The following is a 15,576-nucleotide window of genomic DNA, read 5'->3' on the forward strand; positions in this document are numbered from 1 at the left end:
CTCATATGCATGGTTTCGCACCATAGGCGTGCCATGGTACGACATCCACCCCCTCTAAACATGTACATCCTCTGGTATGTGCCAAATCATCATCAAGATCCACATATAACTGGATGTCGTCTTCATCTTCTACATTACCAGGAAGATCATCCTCTTCCTCTTCAACCATATCCATACTACCACTGTCAAGCCTCTCATCCTGAGTCTCCTGTGAATCAAAAGGATCACTATCATGCCTTCTTTTAAACATCTTGATTCTTTTGCCTGCCACAAGATTCTTTATCTCTGTTCCATCAAGCTCACACAAAGTATACGTGGCATTTCCATGCACATGCTTGACAATGTAAGGGCCAAACCATCTTTTTGCAAATTTTCTTTGAACAGTGAATTGGTTGTCAAGGCTACTATCATACATTAGAACCCAATCACCTTCTTCAATAGGTTTTGGCTGGAGTCTGTGTCTTCTATCAAATCTTTCTTTATTTTTCAACCTTGCATCTTTCAAGCGAGCTTTAGCAAGCTCTACATCTTCAGGCCTCCTCTCCAACTGTCTTATTCGCAATGCAAGGAGGTCATCTCTGCTCAATCCTTCCACCCAGGGCAATACATTCCAAGTTAGAACTACTTCTTCAACTGGCATCACTGGCTTCTGACCATACATTAATTCTGCAGGCATGTATCCTGTCACTGAGCTATGAGTTGTACGGTCAGCCCACAAGGCATATGGTAGCAACTTTGGCCACTCTCGCATTCTTTCTCTGCATGCCTTAGCCAAAGCTTTAATGATTGGAGGATGTCCTCGCTCACTTTTTCCATTGCCCTCAGGATTGTAAGCACATGTTAGGGACAGTTTGATACCAATTCTAGAGAAGAATTCCCTTGCTTCTTCAACATCTAGCTCACCCCTATCAGCTGTTATTTTCCCAACACAACCATACCGGCAGATCACATCTTCCAAGAGAAATTTGCATACTGTTTCCGTACTCTTTGTTCTAAGAGCACGCCCCTCTACCTGATTTGTCAAATCTTCTCTTGCAAGTGCTATATACCGCATCTGCCAAATTCCCAAAGGCATTGTAACTAGATCCAGTACCCATTTGTAGTGCATGGCAGGTGGGTAGGTTGGTTGCAATCCATCACGATGTCGCACATTTGAGTACATTTGACATACCATGCATGTTTCCACATATTGGGAAATATCCTTGTGCATTCCTTTCCACCAATATTTTTTCTTTATTTTGGTAAAGGTGGCCCACACACTTCTATGTCCAGCCCCCAGAGACTCTCATGGAATTCTTTCACAAGCTTTCCTTGAGTCTCTTTATCACATATGACTCTCTGTGGCATAGCATTCCTCTGCTTAGGATGCTTCCAGAGGTACCCATCCTTTAGGAAATAACCATATGCTTTTCTGCGGATCCTCTTAAATTCTGAGACAGACCAATTTCCCTGTCTTGTCAGAGTACTCAAGTATTGACCAATAAGCAACCAATCTCCTTCATACATTTCCTCAGTAAAAGACTCAAGTACATTTGATAGGCAAATATGGTCTCCCTTTGCATATGCAGCAGTGTAGAACTTTGTACCCATATCATCAATGTCACTAATCATCTCTTTTTCATCTTCATACCTGGCTCTTGATAGCATATCTGCAACTGGATTATCTTTTCCCGCAATATGCTCAAACTCAGGATTTAGTGACTTGATATAGGCAATCCACCTAAGCATAGCAATATCTGGAGTGGTACAACTTGCTATCATCCCAAGAAGTGGCAAGCAATCAGTTTCCACAAGTACAGATGCCCCAATAAGATATTCTTTTTCACATTTTAGAGCAGTGACTATTCCCCATAACTCTCTCTTGATTTGTGGATATTTTCGTTGTCGAAAGCTTAATACTTTTGCTCCAAATCTGATTACATACCTGTGATCATCTTCATCATCTTGCCCTACTGCCCATCCTATCCCAGTAGGACTAGTATCAACTGTAACAATCACAGGCCTGCCACACTCATAATCTGCCTTCCTTAGAGTAGGTGATGATTGAAGCAGATATTTCAGCTTCTGCATAGCTTTAGTATGTGCTACATTCCACAAAAATTTTTGATGCTTCCTCAAGAGTTGATAAAGAGGATCTGCTACATGCGCATAATGTGGGATCCAAATAACATAAAAGACACATGCTCCAAGAAATCTCCTCAACTCTGTAACATTAATGCATGTCTCTTTCATTCTTTGTATTGCATCTATCTTGGCTGGACAAGGTCGGCGTCCACTAGTACTACAAAGATGTCCCACTATTAGCACTTCACCAACCCCAAATACTGATTTCAGCCCAGATAAAGTAAGATTCACTTCTTCAAGTCTGGATAGAATCATATCACAATCCTTTATATGATCTGCCACAAACTTGCGGCACCCCTTTGAATCCAAATCCTCATCTTTGTCTTTCTCATCACAGCCTTTTATTGGCACATCATCCAAAAATGGCATAGTTATTTGTGGTATGAAGTCTCGTAAGACTTTATTCATTCCATTCATCATATGTGCCACCGAGTTGGTGGCTCCCTGTGGTAAGGTACACATCCTTACTAATCCCAAAGGAGTTCTCATTGTGGTCAAGTCCCTGCTTTGTATATCCAGCTGGAACTGATCATATCCCGAATACAGATCACCCATAGAGTATATAGCTTTCCCTGCAAATGCTTCTGCAAACTCATCCACAATCGGACCTGCTCCCACATTCCTGATTGTGACTTTGTTTACAGGTTGCATGTCTTGAATAAAGCGCAATGTCCCATTTTTCTTTGGCACAGTAAACCATCTGTTGGAATATGGAGCACATGATGGCTCCAAAATTCCCATCTTGATCTTTTCTTTTAATAATTCCATCAACTTTGGCAAGAGAGCCTTTGGCACTGGAATTGGCCGCAGGTTCCAGGGCACATGTGGAACAGTAAAGATCACCATTGGTGCTGTTACACATGGATCAACACAACCTATCTCATGCGGCTGAAAAGCAAAGGCTTTCCCATGTCTCACAAGCATTTCCTCAAAGCATTTCTTTTCAACTGGCAACAGAAAATCCTTCTCACCAATCTTCAGCTCTTTTAGAGTTTCCTGTGTAAACTTATGCCCAATTTTCTTCGGATCTCTAAGATTTGGTTGCATAGAAGCTTCATCTATTTTCTCCTTGCTTCCTGGTGGCAAAGGCAAGGCAATTGGTCTTACCTTCTTTGCAACTGTTTTGTACTTTGTATCAACATGAGCATCCATCTCACAATTCATGTTTTTACATTCCACCCCCTCAAATTCCCGGATTATATCATACATCTCCACAGATGACACCTCTATCATCTCATTTCCACCCTGTAAGCATGCTCTTCCCATATCAAAAAGCACATCCATAGTATCTACAAATGACACCTCATCAAGCACCCCTGAAATAAACTCATTCTTCTCCAAAAGACCACACTGCTCAAGATTTTTTTGTTCATTTTGTACATGTCTACGCATGCCATGCTTCAAATCCTTGCTTTTAACAAAGACCAGTGACCCATAGCTAGAGAATCCCTGAAAATTTGCTGAAAAGTTATTTACATTGATTGAGTCCTGCGAGAACTCATTTTCCCTTGTACCATTGGAATCCCGCTTTACAATGGCACCTGGTCAAAATCCTTCATCTCCCTGTAATTCATGAATTCTCTATTTATCTTTGGGAGTGACTGTGCTCGAAGAGACTCACGATTCCTTTCATGGTTAATGCAAATTGTCAAGAACTGAACAGCTTTCTTGCCATCTTTACTCCTTATTCTCGCATATGCCGAGCCATCATCCAAAACCTTTGTTTCCATCCTTACAGCTGTAATGTAGGGTTGCCCAAGGATAAGGGGATACGATGACATCTCCTGAACAAAGAAGTTCTGATCATCTTTCACATCTCCTATAGTTACCCTTACATTTGGACATGCTGCATAGAGCTCTCTAGATGAGTTATTAGCTGCTTTAATCATCCACCCATGATCCACATCCATTGGCCACTTACATTTGTTGTAGAGATTTTTAGCCATAAGATTTATTTCAGACCCATGATCAATTAGAGCGACATATGGCTCTTCCAAATCACCTATCTTGACAAGGGTTTCAGTAGTTGCTCTTGCCCAATGGCTCCTGGAGTAATGACTCTTTGTAAGAACTTCTTTTTCATCATCCTCTTCCACAAAGCGCACTTGTCGTGCCCCATCAGCAGAGTGATTACATTCCACCACATTTTCTCTCTCTTCCTTTTGCTGTACCTGTACTCCATGAGTCTTGGAAGTGCTTGCCTCCCCTTGTGATGGAATAGATTCAATTATGGACTGCCTTTTCCTTCGTATAATATCAATTATCTCATCATGAAATTCTTTCTTTGCAATCCCCAAGACTTTCCCTAGTGTAAATTCCACCCTGCTGTTTAGAATCCTCTCTTCAAGCACCTTTTTGAGATCTGTTGCAGCTTCAATATCAGATTGAAGCTTGTAGAGTGGACTTTTCCTTTGATGGCCAAAAATCTTCATTCTCATAATCTTCATCATTCTCAGATCCCTGCTTTGATTGACCAGCCTTTAATCCATAGGTTGCTGCCTCAACCATAGAGATGGCATGACTAGCAGCCATATCCTCAACCAGCTTTTTCATCCCTCCTTTCCCAAAGTTTGTACTCAATGGAAGTCCAGTCTCTGTAAGGTGGATTTTCCCATCTTTGAAAAACACAAGTTGATTTTTAAGGGCTTCTTTATAACTGGCACAATCTTTCCTTGCATGTTCTGGGTCATCACACCATATGCATCTGTATGTAAACCCTTCTTTACTTTGAGGCCTTTGCATAGAAGCCTGCCCTAATGGTAGCTCCTTTTCTTCAATCCTGGACATCTTCAATTTTAAGTCCCGCATGCCCTTAATAAGCTCATCCATCGGCCCTTCTACCTTTGGGACTGTAGCAGCTGGTTTTGATAGATTCTCAGGGGTAACAGCAGTTATAGGAGTTCCCGAGCTTATCACCATTTTATCCCTCCTTCGTTGCCGCTTTGCTAGCATAGTGACCACATCCTCAACATCATTCCAGTCACTCTTTAGTCCCTGCTCTGTATCCTTATCCTCGAGGAGAATTTCCAGTTTTTCTTGGAGATCTTTCCCAGCTACTTGTAAGAAGAGCTCTGTTTTTTCTCTGTCCAAAGTTGTACGCTCTATCCTTGACAGCTGGGCATAGCGCTTCTCAAACTCTCTTAGCAGCTCTGTGGCAGAAATTCCCATTTTAGGTTTTGTGACCCATTCCAAGAAAGTTCGTTTAGTCACTCACTCAGAATCCTCCATGAAATATTCGTCCTTTAAAGCAAGCTTGAACTCCTCCCAATTTCTGCCACCATGTGCTGTCTGCAATCCTCTTATACGCTCTCTTATTTCAGGAACACATACCAGCTCAAAACTTCGAACCATATCCTCCTCAGTCACCCTGTTTAGCTCCATTTCCTTTATGTAATTGCGCAGGTACTTTGTGATATCCTTTCCATCAAATTGATCCACCTTTTTCACAATTGATTGAAGTACTTTGGTCGTGGAAATTTGTCCCCTCTCAGCAGCTTGCTGCTGTTGCATGTACATAGTAAACATCTGAAACATCTACATAACTCCGGGATCAAAATGAACCCCCTGACCCTCAGAATTCTCAGCCATAGCTTCCCTGTATATTTCACCACACTCTCACCCTAGCAGTTTCACGTCGGGTTCACCAAAGAGCTGTCGTGACATGGACGGTGTCGCTGGGAAAGTACGAGACTTCTAGCTGTGAGAGTAGGTACCAAATTTCACAAGGAAACTCACACACAAAATTCTTCAAGGAGCATAGGACATATCCATTTTAAATGACATATACATATGTCAATTCACCTCAATACATCCTTGAATTCAGCCTGATGATCGTACAAAAATTGTGTACCAAGTGCTTGTCCCTTTCCAAGCATAGATTCCCTGGCTCCTCTTTCCAAATCCCTTGAACCAATCACATGTAGGCATAGCATAGTCTTCAAATATTTCCAACATACATGTGTCCATTTACATTCCATACATCCAATGTCATCAATTCCATCATTTCAAGATGTTCTTTATCACCTAAAAACCTGCCTTTAAATTCTAACATCTCACAAACAAAAGATGACATATAGCATATGTACCACATGATCATGTGATTTTTGAAAATTCCATGTCTAGCATTCCAAAACCCAGTTGAGTAGAAATTTAAATCCAAGCCCCAAGATTCTCCAAAACAATAAGAAAAAGCTTACCCAAGGCCTTATCCAAAAGCTTTAAAAGATAGTGTAATTATTTAAGAGCTTTACGATTTTGAAAATCGTAAGTGTTAAACAAAAAAAATTCACTTATCTTTTTAAAGAAAAAAGAAGCGAATTTATGACTTTCGTTTTTCTCATTATTCGCTTCCTTGCTGTAAGCGCCGGATTCTGATTTCTTCACGTAGTGTGAGATTTGTTGAAAATCATATCACCAGATTACTCTTCATTTCCTCTTTAAATCAAGATCCAAGATACCCTAAACAGTTACCACCCTCATGAATTAAAAAGCTCTGGTTATATTCCCTCCTGGTTATGATTTCTGCACACCCTCCTGTCTTCGATTGCGCTACCTCTGGTTTTTCTCCCCCTTCCCGCAAGAGATTCGGGATCCCTCTACTTTTGCAGCTGAAATCTCGAGTTTCCCCCGATTCGAATACACTGCGCCTCCATTATTTTCGCTTATTAATCGGAAATTCCTTTTTTTTTAAAAAGCATCCCACGTAGGCTGCCACCTTGCGTCTGCGCTAAGGTGCACTGGATTGTGTTATAGCCGGAGTTCCCTCAGCTCCCAGGTCAGAGTTAGCCAAGGTTCATCAACTTCAACAGCCGCAGCAACATCATCCCGATTCCAAACTTTCTTTCGCCGAGCAATCTGAGTATTGGTATTGCATAGACTTTTGTCTTTATCTTCAATACCCCAAATGTCGAAAAAGCCTCCCACTCTCTTCTCTTGATTCTTTCTCCCATCCTAACATGGGGTTTTTGTTTTGATTAACTTTGCCACCATATTGCTTTGAGCCTTTGGTAAAGGAGGTACCAGAGATGCCCTCTCTAAGATAGAATCACAATGAAGCATCCTTTCTTTATGCTTAGTTGTTTTCTTTGCTACTATCGAGGTATCTGATGATCATCAAAGCAAGGATTGTAAGAGCAGCATCTTATTGAAGTCCTCCTTGTTTTGCTCAATCCGAGTAAGAACAGAAATCATGGCATTCTCAGACACGATGTCTTAAAAAGAGCATTCTTCAAAACAATCCTCACATCATACATGCTTTCACATTTCCATACATGTTGAGAAGGGTGTTCCCTATTACAAGGTCTTCCATAAGCATAAAGCTCCATAATTCACACCACGCTTATGTACAGAAGCTTCAAGTCCTGACTCAGCCTCAGCTCGTCTTATTGAACCTCATTTACAATATGAACATATGTACTTAGGCATCATATAATGACTCAAGTCATGGCACTTAATCTCATACATTGGATTTGCATTTAATGGTCTCATATGCATGGTTTCACACCATAGGCGTGTCATGGTACGACAACGTATGCGTATGCGTATGTGTGTGTGTGTGTATATATATATATATAATTAAGTAAATGCACAATTATATATATACATATATAGTTATGTATGTACACAATTATGTTTGTGTGTGTATAGATACACAATTGTACGTGTATGTATGTATATTATACACAATTGTGTGTGTGTATACTATACATACACGATTGGGCATATGTGTATATGTGTGTGTATAGATACACAATTGTGAATGTGTATGTAGATGTGTGCATAGTACATACTACATACTAGAGGCAATGTAACTACATACTAGAGGCAATGTAACTTCATATCTAAGTGCACGAGAGGACAATAAACGAGCGGCATTGAATGGCCCCCTAGCAATGCATTTCGTGTGGGTAGTGCGAGTTCGAATTTTATAAAGGGACCGAGAAAGGCACTGCCTGCTGGCCTGTGCCTCGTCTTCTCTTCTGCCCAAACCCTCGCCAACTTCTTCACAATTCATCTCTCTGATGAAAGCTTTTTTGCGCTGGTTTTGAGAAGTTCCCCTCCGAGAGACACACAGACACACACACAGAGATGGGCTGCTTCTACCTTGGATCCATAGCAGAGATGGCAGCGTTTCTCCGCAGGCCAATAGCCTCCGTGTGCTCCAGTTTCTTGGATTTCTTCTCTCACGAACACATCTACCGTCGGTCGCAGTATACTTTCGTGCAGGTTTTTCACTTTCTTAACCCAAGCCCAATTATTTCTTAATCCCCATAATTTAGTAGATCAATCTCTCTAACCATTGCTTCTCCTTGCATTTGATCCTTGCAGCCTTTGATGTACGACAGATCTTCTCACTCTCTAGGTGGCTACTGAGATGGCGAGTTTCCGTTACTCATGAAAACTAAAATCTGTAGTCTTTTTTTTTCTCTCTTTTTCTTATTTGGGGGTTAATACTCTCCGCCTTGAGAAGGCCACCTTAACCTCAAGGTTAAGGTTAACCAAGGTGCTCTAAACTCTTGCTCCTTAAAAAGGCCACCTTAACCTTGTCCAAATATGATAGGTCAATTTTTGGTGTCAGACTTACGCCACAAATCTTCTTGGCCAGCCCTTTCCGGCTTTTTTCGGGCCTCCGGATGCCCGTTTTCAGCGCTTTCGGTGTCGTTTTGGGGGTTTCGGCACGCTTCGGACGCGACGGCGATGTCCGAATCACCAAATTTTGCATTGCGAATTCTTCACCGAAGATGACAGTATCAATTATAATAAATGAAAAACATATCTTCATTTAATGCAAACTCGTCGTTCTCTATCTTAATATGACTTTTATTCTTTTTTCCTTCTATTTATTATTTCCTCCAACGTTACGTTGGCCCTCCATTGATTGGTCGAGGGCTATTTTTCCTAAATCCTAAAAGGCCCCAAAATGAGTTCGGATTTTTCCTAATGCATCATGTTGTTGTTGTGTGTTTTAAGGTTTCATTTAAGTCGCCTTTAATTATACCTCAATAAAGAGAACATGCCTCTAATGAAACAATGTCTTTTCTAGGCCCTTTGCACATTTCCCAAACAAAACCATCAAAAAACCCTTGAATTTGACTAATTTCTCTTAATGGACTGGTTTTTGTCATTAAGGGTGATTAGTCTTGTTCAAGACGCTAAAAATTTAGAAAATGTGTTAATTGGGGTCTAAATTGATCATATAAGTAGTCGAAATTGGGGTTTTTGAGTGTTTTGAGAGCACCTAGATGCATCAAAACACCTAATCACATCAATTTTTTGATCAATTGGAAAAATTTGACTCTCTTTGCTTGAGTTTGCCTTAAAGAGGAGACTATAATTCAGAGTCTAATTAATCTCCTAATTTAGATTAATTTACACAATTATTGATGCACAAAGATTAGTTTTTTCTTGCTCTATCCAATGGTGTGCTCAATTGTGTAAATTAATTAGAGATTAGTGGTTAATTAGAGTCTTTGATTAGTGTAAAAGAGGGAAAGATTAATCTTAGATTAATTCTTAATCACTTTTTTACATAATGCATTAAGGCTAATGAGCATTCAATGAGAAGATGCTCCATGAGTTGTCGATTTGTCCATTTTGGGAGTCATTTATGAAGGGTGTAAGGTGTGTCATTAAAAGGTTGACTTTTTTGATTCCACTTACCTTTTTTGGGAAGATTCCCATATCCCTTTCATTTTAAATTCAAAAAATATTCCCCCCAAAAAGAAAAATTTGTATTTCCCACTAGACTCCAAAAAAAAACGTGAAAGACCAAGTCGTGAAAAGGTCCGACGTGAACGGCTGGGACGTGAGAACGGCTCAGACGTGAATGGCTAAGGCATGAATGGCTTGGGACGTGAACGGCTTAGCCCGTGAAAAGGTCCGCAAAAAAATGATTTAAATATTTATTTAAAAAATAATAATTAAAAAAAACTCTCGAAAACACCCCTATTTGGAGGCCCGTATCTCCTAAATCGTATATCCGATGAAGGCTCTCTAGGGCTTATCAGAAAGCTGACATCGAGCTCTTTGACTTTGGATGTGGTCGTCCGAAGCCAAAATAGATCATTTTGGCCTTCGACCAACAGCCTCAAAATTCGACCCCCGAAAATCGAGGCAAAAAACAGCCAAAAAAACCACGAAAAATCACAAAAACAACGCGAAAATGACGATGAGCCATATTTGGGCTACTTTTTAAGGGTCTAGATGAAAAAATCATGGACGACTCAAGAAAACAAATTTGTAGTACTCCAAAAATACTACAACTCCCTCATACAGAATTTTTCAAAATTCCTTTTGGAACACCCTCAAAAACGTGCTGCAAAACAAGGAAAAAATTCTCAAAAAAAATTCATCTTGAGACAGTGATGGAAAATAGGTTTTAGGACCTCCTCTTCCATCTGGGAAGTTCCTAGCATATGCTTTTTCCAAAAAAAAATATCTCAGAGGCTCACGTGCGTATAGCGCCTAAGCTAATTAGGGCAAACGGACACCCGTTTGATCTAACGAAGAGTACGCCAAGCCTCCTGAGGCTGTAAAACGGACCGAGAAAAAGTATAAAAAGCAAAAAAAAATGTAATTAAGGAGCATTTAGGCACTCCGACATGGCCACGATAGAGGGATTACCAGGGATCACACAAGGACTAAACCCAATGGCTGTCATCTTCGAGCCATTGAGATCTATGCCGCATATTCACCTCCCCATGCCATTGGCCATGCCTATAACAAGCGTGTCATTGAGTTTTACACCCCCTGTCACTTCGATTCCACCAGGCTTTGGTCCCTTGTCTAACATTCCCGCAAGTCCTATAAGTACCAACCCTTTCCAAGGAAGACCACTTCCTCAAAGTCATAACACCCCTCAACCTATCGCTTACTCTATTAACGAAGATATGATCCACTCCACCTTTGAAGACCTCATTTGGGGCGAGGAGTGACATCAATCTACCACGAGCTATGCCACAATTAATACAAGCTTGAGGGTATCTTTTGATTTTATTGGATAGTCTACATACAAGCTAAAGGGTATCTTCCGACTATTTAAATAGTCTACATACACCTCAAACATGACCTTGAATATAATGACCTTGCAAGATCAAAGATTCCACCATTCAAACCATTCATGTGCTGCAACCTCAAGACCTCTCCAATGAGACAAGGCACATAGGAGGCCTATTCCCTTTAAAAAGCCACAAGCCCGAAGATGAAGAAGATAATGTTAAAGACTCCTCAGAGACAACAGGATGCAAAAGAGTTAATGTTAAACACTCCTTAGAGATAATAGGATGTAGAAGAGTCTTCAAGGGTTGTGAAGACCTAAAAGATTATGAATAAGGCTCTTCCAAAACAAGGATGGCAAAGACGATCTAAAGGGGAAGATGACTTGAAAGCATAAAAACCAGATATGCCACCCCCACCAAAACTACCTTAACCTAGGAGCCGTAACTTCCTTTCAACCCACTAACTTCTCCACCCTTTGCAATCCATCACCCTACCCAAAAATCCTCAACCATAATCATCCATGGGGGTACCAGCTACCTTTTTACTCCATCACCCTATTCTTGAGCTTCCCCCTTATCAGCTTAACCATCTCATTAACGAGATCCATGAGTCCCCGATCATTGAAGCATTCCATGAAGGGTTAACCTCAATGAGCATGCCACCGCCACCACAAAGGAAGAAGAGCCCATTGAAGATGATGAGATGGACCCAAGGTTTTCTATGAGCAACAACTAACATATCCTCCTTACCCAATTTCCCTCATACATGAGCAGCAATCAACATATCCTCCTTATTCAATTCACCTAATCCATGGGACCTTATCTGCTAGGGCAACTATCTTAAGACTCTCAACTAGGCAAACTTTGACATAGTCAAAGTTTTCTTGGTAAATCAATACATGTAAAAGATGTTTGCTAAACAAAAGGCCCACAATTTATAATGCATGAGAGGTGGTGGATATGGCAGTCAACTAACCCAAGGTTCTACAAAACCGTAGATCATATGGGATTTGGAGAGAAAGTAAAAAAGAAGAGGGGCTAAGTGACTTTGGAGAGGAAAAGGAAGGGCCAAGTAGCTTTAAAGAGGAAGTAAAAAAGGGAAGGGCTAAGCTAGGTTAATAAAAGGAAAGGGCTAAACTAGGATAATAAAAGGGAAGGGCTAAGCTAGGATAGTAAAAGTTTCAAAAGAAAAAATGAGGGAGGAAAGGGATAACATGGACCAAATTGAAGAGCATATTAAAAAAGCGCCAAATTAAAAAGAGTGTAAGGATCAAATAAAATTTTCAGATTTAAAAATAACAAACAAACGATAAAAATAACATTTGTTTGCACTAAAGGAAATTTTAAATACCTTCACCACTTTGGGGGGGGTGTAATGCTGAACTTGGAAAAACAAATATGGAAAAAGGAAAACATATCATTAGCCTTAGCAAAGAAGGTGGTCATTGGCTTGGGGAAGGCTCAAACAAATGTACATTGAAAGTTAAATTGAAGTCTTGAATGTTCGGTCATGTAAAAGGATGGAGTCAAAGTAAGCTCAAAAAGTTGTCATGTAGGTTCTAGCACAATTTTTTCTACATCCAAAACAAAAAGTAGTCATCTTGTACGATCTTTCTCAAGTATAAAAGATAATGTGTTGTTTTTCTAGCACAATCTTTCAATGTTCAAACCAAACTTTAAGAAAATGCAAGGTGCTAAATGCATTCAAGGATCTTAGAGTGATTTGTAAATAAGAGATTATGTTGTAAGTTTAATTAAAGGGGTAAAAGAAAAGCTTAAAAGCTTTAGAGAGGAGTAAAATGTATGCTTCAACAATATGGTATATTGTACATAATAGTATTAAGAGAAGACTTGCAAATTATAAGAAATGGACTTGTAATAACCTTATTTCTATATGCACAATGTATTCTCTAAATTTCACAATGTACTATATTGTATAACTGTATTAAGAGAAGACTTGCAAATTATAAGCATGCTAACCTTTTTGCTATATGCACAATGTATTCTCTAAATTTTAAAAACTTGCAAAATCCATGGCATACCCAATACTAAAGGACTTTTTTTCTGACCAATAAAAAATCAGAGTTGTCTTGACTTTGGTTGATTTTCCCTTTAAAAATTTAAATCACAAAACTAGTTTTTATCACTAAGATTACTAAAAATTTTGCTCTTGCACGAGCCAACACTTTAGCTAAACTCTTACAAATTAAGCAATGAAAATGATTAAACTTGTGCTTGGTTTTTATAAGTTAAGGAGTGGAAATTGAGTGGAAACTACACCAAATGACTATTTTTAGTAGTTTACACTCACATGTCGCATGTTTGGAAAAGAAAAATATGTATGTATGTATATGTGTATGTATGTATGTATGTATACACACACATACATAATTAGAAAGTGAATATAGTGTATGTGTGTGTGGATGTGTATATAATTAGAAACCTAATATAGTGTATGTGTATGTGTATGCGTATGTGTGTGTGTGTGTGCATATATAATTAAGTAAATACACAATTATATATATACATATATAGTTATGTATGTACACAATTATGTTTGTGTGTGTATAGATACACAATTGTACGTGTATGTATGTATATTATACACAATTGTGTGTGTGTATACTCTACATACACGATTGGGCATATGTGTATATGTATGTGTATACGTATGTAGATGTGTGCATGGTACATACTACATACTAGAGGCAATGTAACTTCATATCTAAGAGCACGAGAGGACAATAAACGAGCGGCATTGAATGGCCCCCTAGCAATGCATTTCGTGTGGGTAGTGCGAGTTCGAATTTTATAAAGGGACCGAGAAAGGCACTGCCTGCTGGCCTGTGCCTCGTCTTCTCTTCTGCCCAAACCCTCGCCAACTTCTTCACAATTTATCTCTCTGATGAAAGCTTTTTTGCGCTGGTTTTGAGAAGTTTCCCTCCGAGACACACACACGCATGCACGCACACACACACACACAGAGATGGGCTGCTTCTACCTTGGATCCATAGCAGAGATGGCAGCGTTTTTCCGCAGGCCAATAGCCTCCGTGTGTTCCAGTTTCTTGGATTTCTTCTCTCACGAACACATCTACCGTCGGTCGCAGTATACTTTCGTGCAGGTTTTTCACTTTCTTAACCCAAGCCCCATTATTTCTTAATCCCCATAATTAAGCAGATCAATCTCTCTAACCATTGCTTCTCCTTGCATTTGATCTTTGCAGCCTTTGATGTTCGACAGATCTTCTCACTCTCTAGGTGGCTACTGAGATGGCGAGTTTCCGTTACTCATGAAAGCTAAAATCTGTAGTCAACTTTTTTCCTTCTTTTTTTCTTTTATGGGGGTTAATACTCTCCGCCTTCTTGAGAAGGCCACCTTAACCTCAAGGTTAAGGTTAGCCAAGGTGCTGTAAACTCTTCCTCCTTAAAAAGGCCACCTTAACCTTGTCCAAATATGATAGGTCAATTTTTGTAAAGGCATCCATGGTGCCCCCAATAGAGTTCATAATGCAATTGTTGGAAGGAAGTGTTAAAATCGTGCATTTGAGGATAGCCTTCCATCATGTTGTTGTTGTGTGTTTTAAGGTTTCATTTGAGTCGCCTTTAATTAGACCTCAATAAAGAGAACATGCCTCTAATGAAACAATGTCTTTTCTAGGCCCTTTGCACATTTCCCAAACATCTCTTTAACTAAAGGCGTAGGCTTGTGCACATCCATATCTCTAATCACATCACATCACAATAATACCGTAAAGGAAGTTAAATCACAATAATACCGTAAAGGTAGGTAAATCATTATTAATGTCTAGCTAATGTAAAACCAACAAAATGTAGACCCAGACTGCAAAATGCATCAATTTATTACACACATCATGCCATGTTATCTTGTTTCCTTTAGATAGTCATCCATCATCATTGTTTAACATAAAGAAAGTAGTATAAGACATTGAAGTGGACTCTAACATTATTCATACACATTTTATTTATTGTGGTGTCTATAAAGAGTGTAATAAGTACCCAAATTTCAATGAAAGCAATTAGAAGTAGAGTAGCTTCAATGTGCCTCCAAAAATATTACGATATTTTCCTTTAGTACCATTTCTTCTATGATTAATTATGTTAAAATAGTGTTATCACCCTATTTCAAGTCAAAATAATTTTCTTGTGATTTAAATATAAAGAAATAAATTTTGGTTACGTTATAACATCAAGATACATGTTATGGCCTTCTCACAATATAAGTGCTAATGGAGGCATCTTGTAGATTATGCTTCAAGGAAACATTTTGATAATAAATGTAACAAGTTTGCATACAATGTTTGTTTGGATTAGCAACATATGATTTTTATTCATTTGAGGAAAATACATCAAAGGTACCATTGGTGGGTATGACATCACTTACAAATCGAGAAATTACTTGATTTGATTTTGTGACTCAGATTGGATAGGAGACT

General features: G+C 39.3%; 1 long non-coding RNA gene across 1 annotated transcript; it reads left to right on the forward strand.

Annotated features, from left to right (window-relative positions):
• The first annotated feature begins 13,887 nt into the window (after nt 1-13,887).
• LOC147619580 (uncharacterized) lies at nt 13,888-14,659 on the forward strand. The gene is made up of 2 exons (XR_015261917.1): nt 13,888-14,244; nt 14,347-14,659. It is a non-coding gene; the product is annotated as an uncharacterized LOC147619580 (long non-coding RNA).
• Nucleotides 14,660-15,576: the final 917 nt, after the last annotated feature.

This window comes from Cibotium barometz, chromosome 33, assembly GCF_041138505.1.
Source record: "Cibotium barometz isolate CiBa-2024 chromosome 33, ASM4113850v1, whole genome shotgun sequence".
Classification (NCBI taxonomy): Eukaryota; Viridiplantae; Streptophyta; class Polypodiopsida; order Cyatheales; family Cibotiaceae; genus Cibotium; species Cibotium barometz.